The sequence below is a fragment of the Pinus tabuliformis genome, chromosome 2_2, assembly GCF_031772625.1.
Source record: "Pinus tabuliformis cultivar Carrire ecotype Pingquan chromosome 2_2, CPIR1, whole genome shotgun sequence".
Taxonomy (NCBI): Eukaryota; Viridiplantae; Streptophyta; class Pinopsida; order Pinales; family Pinaceae; genus Pinus; species Pinus tabuliformis.
The window spans coordinates 467,861,536-467,867,575 of NC_142300.1; the positions used below are offsets into that span (position 1 = coordinate 467,861,536).

At 38.3% G+C, this 6,040-nt stretch overlaps 1 pseudogene; it reads right to left on the reverse strand.

Moving 5' to 3' along the window:
• Positions 1–347: 347 nt before the first annotated feature.
• On the reverse strand, positions 348–1,223 carry LOC149193346 (long-chain-alcohol oxidase FAO4A pseudogene; annotated as a pseudogene).
• Positions 1,224–6,040: the final 4,817 nt, after the last annotated feature.

The following is a 6,040-nucleotide window of genomic DNA, read 5'->3' on the forward strand; positions in this document are numbered from 1 at the left end:
GAAAAACCCTCATGGGGTGCATCGGGAGGACGCGGGTGGGGTAATACTACCTCCAACGCTCGTTCTGGTGGCTCTCGTGAACGCGAAGTAAACCCCTTCGCCAAAGACTTGAAAGCTGACGACGTCTTTGACCAGGTGAATACGGGTATAAACTTCGATGCATACGAAGACATTCCTGTGGAGACAAGCGGAGTCCATGTACCTCCTCCTGTGAATACTTTTGCTGAAATTGATTTAGGAGAGGCCCTAAATCTGAATATCAAGAGGTGTAAGTTTGCAAAGCCGACTCCCGTGCAGAAATATGCAATACCTATTTCGTTAGCTGGCCGAGATTTAATTGCATGCGCTCAGACCGGGTCCGGTAAGACGGCTGCATTCCACTCACGGAGGACGTGCTCTGGAGTTCGAAACGAAGCAGACCAGTTTATTGCGGATCCGCCGCCGACAGTGGATCCGGCCATTACAATCATCCCCTGATCGTCTGTAGTGAGTAGCTTTCCCTCTTCATAGAGGTCTCTTATGGCTTCTCGTTCAAGAAGCGACAACTCATGCCGAGCTATGTAGCCTCCTTTTTCCAGAATTACTACTTTGAATCCGGCTTTTGCCAACACCGCCGCTGCTACTCCTCCCCCAGACCCTGAACCGACAATGACTACGTCACATTCCAAGACGTGGTCACTTGATTTTGCGTCTGCTGCATTGGCGAAATATGAATCAACTGTTAAATTGAATGCGCGATTCTTGAGTGCCATGTCCAGATCTTCTTTTGAGAGCCCAGACACGTCTATTACTGAATCCTCCAGCGGCTTGGGTGTGAGTGTGGCGCTCATGGCAACTGGATCAGGTCCACAGTATCCGATGGCTTTCCAGAAATGATTATGTCCACTCTCGTTCACCCTGGTGAAATGATTCCACGCAACGCTGTTCTTGAAAGCTTTGAAAATGGTCCGGAAGAAGGAAAGGGAACTTGTAGACCAGCTCTGAAGAACCTGCTCCCGTGCTTCTAAACTCAAATCTCCAAATCTTTTTACAAACGGAAATTCGCTCGCCAACGCCAGCTTGCCTGCAAGTAAGAACGTTCCCAGAGGTGTGGAGAGCAACCACAATATTTTCTTTATCATATGCACTTCTGCAGGTCTGAATATTTCTTGCATCGTTCCTCCAACCTCTGAAGGGCTGCAGCCATCTGGAGTTGAAGCCCGATAAAATTCACAAACTTCCATCCTACTCTCTTCATTTGCATGCGTAAGTAGCAAAATAGAATCTGATTGAGGAACAAAATCAGAAAATGTATACAGACGAGATTGATCATTTACCTTGCCAGATGCAATCTTCAAATTGGTTTGCATGTCATAAATGCTCAGGGAATCTGGGGTAAATTCCACTTTCCTTCCGCTGCCTGTGTGTGTCATCTGATACACTGAGAGAAGATTCACAGAAAGCCTTGGAATATGCAAGACATTTTCAAAACTTCCATCTTCGAATTGCACTCTTCCTTGTCCAGTTGCTGCAACTGCAGAATTATCCCCCATAAGAATGGGAGGACCTGAGTATGCATGTAGAGAAGAAAAGGATTCCTTTGAAGAAGCCATATGATGTGAAGCTCCTGAATCGATGATCCATTATTGTGGTGCAGAATGAAGAGCAATCAAAGCATGCCCGTTACCTCTTGGATCTGGTGCTTTTTCTCCAGACTTCTTCTTAGCATTCTCAGGAATGTGGTCTCCAAGATTGTGTTGCTGGAGTGTCTGCGCCATAAGATCTATAGTCTTCTTCATGCATGCAGATTCAGGATGAAAACCACGGTGGCAATAATTGCACATTGATTGCCCTTTCGTCCCTTTTCCTTTCTGATGGTCTTTGGAATTTGCCTTTCCTTTTGCATGCACAGTAAGTGCATGCGCTTTGGAATTTTTAAGTGTGCCCATTTTGATGAGCTTATCTTGCTCATGCATCAAAGACTGAATAAAAGAATCCAGTGAGGGCATCTTCCAATCTGCACCAGTTGCAGATCTGACTGTGTGGAATGTAGAGACGAATACTGCATACTCTGGACCAAGTTTTGATAAAATGGAAAGAATCAACTGCTTTTCTTGCTTGGATTTGTCGATCCCGCATCCTTTCAGCTGAACCAACAAGGCTTTATACCTTGTGAAAAAATCTTGAATGTTCTCAAAGTTTCTCGGATCTAATGAGTTTAACTCATTTTCGAGAATGTGACCTTGCATTTCATCCTGTTTTCCAAACAATTCTTCCAAAATTTTCCATACTTCATTTGGAGTTGAACATGATTCAACATGAAATAGCAGTTCCGGAGAAATAGATAAACATAGGATGCCGAAGGCCTCGTCCATGCGATTGAAATATCTTGTTTTCTCCATTGCCAATGTTGGTTCAACTTCCGTTCCCATGGTTATTCGAAATAAGCCTCTACTTCTGAGATGAAGTTGAATCTTTGGCTTCCATTCGAAATAATTATATGGAGTGAGAATTGCCGATTGTGGAAACTCCAATTTAGACTCCATTCTTTGTTGTTGCTTCAATCTTCCGAACCTGCAAATAAAATTGCTTGTGCACTGATTACAAATCCCTGTGCTCTGATACCATGTAAGATTTTTGAGATACACAGATCTAGATCTGCAAAACAATAAACAAGCTTGCAAGAGAAGGAAGGAAGCGAGCAAGAATTGAGAAAAGAATGAAAATTGATTCTACAATATTAGTTTTAGAATAAATACATAAAGCAACTAAGTTAAGCTTAGTTGTACATGCAATAACTAAAGCTAACTAAAGCTAAGTGTGCTTTATCTTATGTTAATGTGTACATGTGCCACATGCAAGCAATAAGTTAACTGGAGCTAATCTAGGTGCATGTACACCAACACAGCTAGTCTAAGTGCATGTACACCAACACGTATCCACCAAGAAAGGAATTTCAAATGATAAGATAAGGATTTAATTAGTTAAAAACTTATTTACAGCAGTTAATCATATACTATATTAATAATGTTTTTACTCATGGTAACTACATGAGTTTCTTAAGGGTAGGGATATTTTTTTTAACCACATGGTGAATCCGTAATTGCCAGGCCTAATCTATCGGAGACCAAGGATCAAACCTCATAGCTGCCACTATAACACCAAGAGTATAACCAACCACCTAAATCGGGTATACCAAGTTCCTATAATTTTAGCAAGTGCAGACTCACGGGAAAGGGGAATCCGCCCCTCTAGCTGCCACCACAGCAGGTCATTGTACTCAATGAGATTTGAACTTTGGTCTGCCCGGGCTTAGGGATATTACAGAGAGGATCACAACAAATGTTTGTGTTCATTCGGACAGGTCATTGTACTCAATGAGATTTGAACTTTGGTCTGCCCGGGCTTAGGGATATTACAGAGAGGATCACAACAAATGTTTGTGTTCATTCGGACATGCATTGTACGTCTTGTTTTACTAAAATGATCCTATAAACTTTCAGAATGATGACATAAATCATGTTATGTAGAATGCTCTATTTATTTACTAAATGGTTATTTATAAAATTTGGTAAGGGCAATATTGGATTTCACTTGGCTTTTATTTAGCAATATTTATTTTCTTTAGTTTTTATTTGAGAAATATTGCGATGATATTATGTCCGTAGAAAATGAAATTAAGTTCTTTCCAAAAATTCAAATAAAAATGGGAAAAAATGATCACGACAGATCATACATTCGTTTATATCTTGATCTCATGAAGTAAACAAACATACATTCGTTTATATCTTGATCTCATGAAGTAAACAAACAAACATTCTGAATGGATTCCATGTTTTTTTTTCAATAAATCATATTACTACCACTACATTTTTCTACCAAATACATTATACATAAATTTGAATGGTGTATAAATTATCTTAAATCTAGAAAAAGCAAAATACAATATACATGAGATGAATTCTCAAGCAAATTATATTATACATTAAATCTTGGCACTGTAATTTGGGTCATGGCAGCACACTACCAATGAATTTTGTAGTCATACAGCCAATACTGTCGTTGTTTTAATTTTGGCCATGGCAGCAAATTACTACTGAATTCTGAAATCATGCAACCGATACTGTTGTTGTTATAATCATTGTCAGGGAAATCAAGAAGAAGCTCTAAACATGCTGTGTAATTCCGAGCTACACCGAGCTTCTGCTTCATGTCTTTTTCCCACTGTGTCGAGGTATCGGGTCCAATCTTTCTATGGTGTCGAGGGATTGGATTTCTGGTAGAAGTACATGGGTGAGGGATCGAATCCCTTCTTAAACAGACACTCCTTCAGAGGCGTGCTCCCAAAATTATTAATCTTGTTTTCCGTAATTCCCTGCAGCTGTCAGCCTTTGTCGGACAATGCGAATGTTAGAGGAACAATAATTGTAACCGGTACTTTGACCATTTCAGAATTCGAAACCCTCACATTGGCATTCATCAATGAAGTATGCTGAATATAATTGTTTGTTACCTGTTTCGTAGAATTGCATGCAGTTGGATAATAGTTTGTTCTTCTTCCTTTGGAAATGAGCCTCGTTGTCTCAAATAATTTGTTGTGCAGTGAAAACGACAAGTCAGTCATGGATTCACTCAAATTCAGCAAGTAAATAGGAGCTTTGCTGCCAAAATAACGAAGAAAGAGGAGACATGTTTATGCAAATACATAAAACTACGGCTGCATAGGTTGAAGAAAGATTTTACAACTGACAATACCACAGAACATCTACACGATCTGCTTATCCAATGGGACAATCAGTAGCGCTGATTGTGCATCGGGTGTCACATTAACAGAAGGCAAAGATGAAGCCAATATCATGGACAAAATTTAAGAATAATTAATGACAGCTTTGAATGAATCGTTTGATAGGTTGAGTAGTTGTGGATGTTATTCATTTGGAAGCTAAATGTTGAAGTACACATGGACTCAGGGTTACAAAAAGTAGAAAACGCAGTGGAGAATTTAAATTTGAGACAACTTTTATCAGCATCTGAAAGTGTTGAGTTGAATCTGTTTTCGAAATCTAGAAGAAGCTCCGAACATCCTGTGTAATGCCCACCTACGCCGAGCTTCTGCTTCAAGGCTTGCATTTTCTCACTGTGTCGAGGGATCGAGTCCCATCTTAAACAAACACTTCTTCAAAAGGGCGTTGCCAAAAATTTTGACCTCGTTTTCCATTCTACCCGCCATCTGTCAGGCTATGTCAGACCAATCTGCAAGTGCAAGTATGAGTAGAACAATAAATACGTAACCCTAAAATTGGCATTAATTCATAAACCAAATAAATTTTTTTGTTGCCTGTTTCGCAGAATAGCCTGAAGCTAGATGATAGTAGGCTCTTCATCCTTTGGAAATAGGCCTTCTTTTGATATTGGGTCTCAGATAATTTGTCCACCGAAAACGGCAGCTCTTCACCTCCATGCATATATAAACATTTGCATAGATGCACAGAGATTCTTTATAGCTATCTGTGTTTGATGGAAAAAGTTGCCGTTTACGTTGGACAAATATGTGAGATCCATATCTCTGTATATCATGATTCGTGACGGTGTTCACACGGTGAATCACAGTTCTCTCACCGTTTAAATTCTTTTTAAATGGTTTACAATTTTATTATATTAATTAAATTTAATAATTATGAAAAAATATTTAATAAAGTAAAATATTAAATGACTTCCAAATATTTTTAGAAAAATGATAATGATATACACAGACATAAAGCATGATTAGAAATTTTCATAATAATTATGTGATAATATAAATATTTACAATGAAATATTTTTTCAAGAAATATGTATAGAAGAAAGAATAATTTTGAGTTTTTGAATTATAAAATAGGAGATTTGATAGAGATTGAATATTTCTCAGCATACTATAATCTCTCACAACTAATGCTTATTCTTAATGTCTTTCTCTTTACAAAAATTAAATCTAATAATTAATAAAAGTAAATCCCATTTAAAGTTGCATTTTTTATACCCAAAAATTAATATATATATATATATATATATATAATTTTTC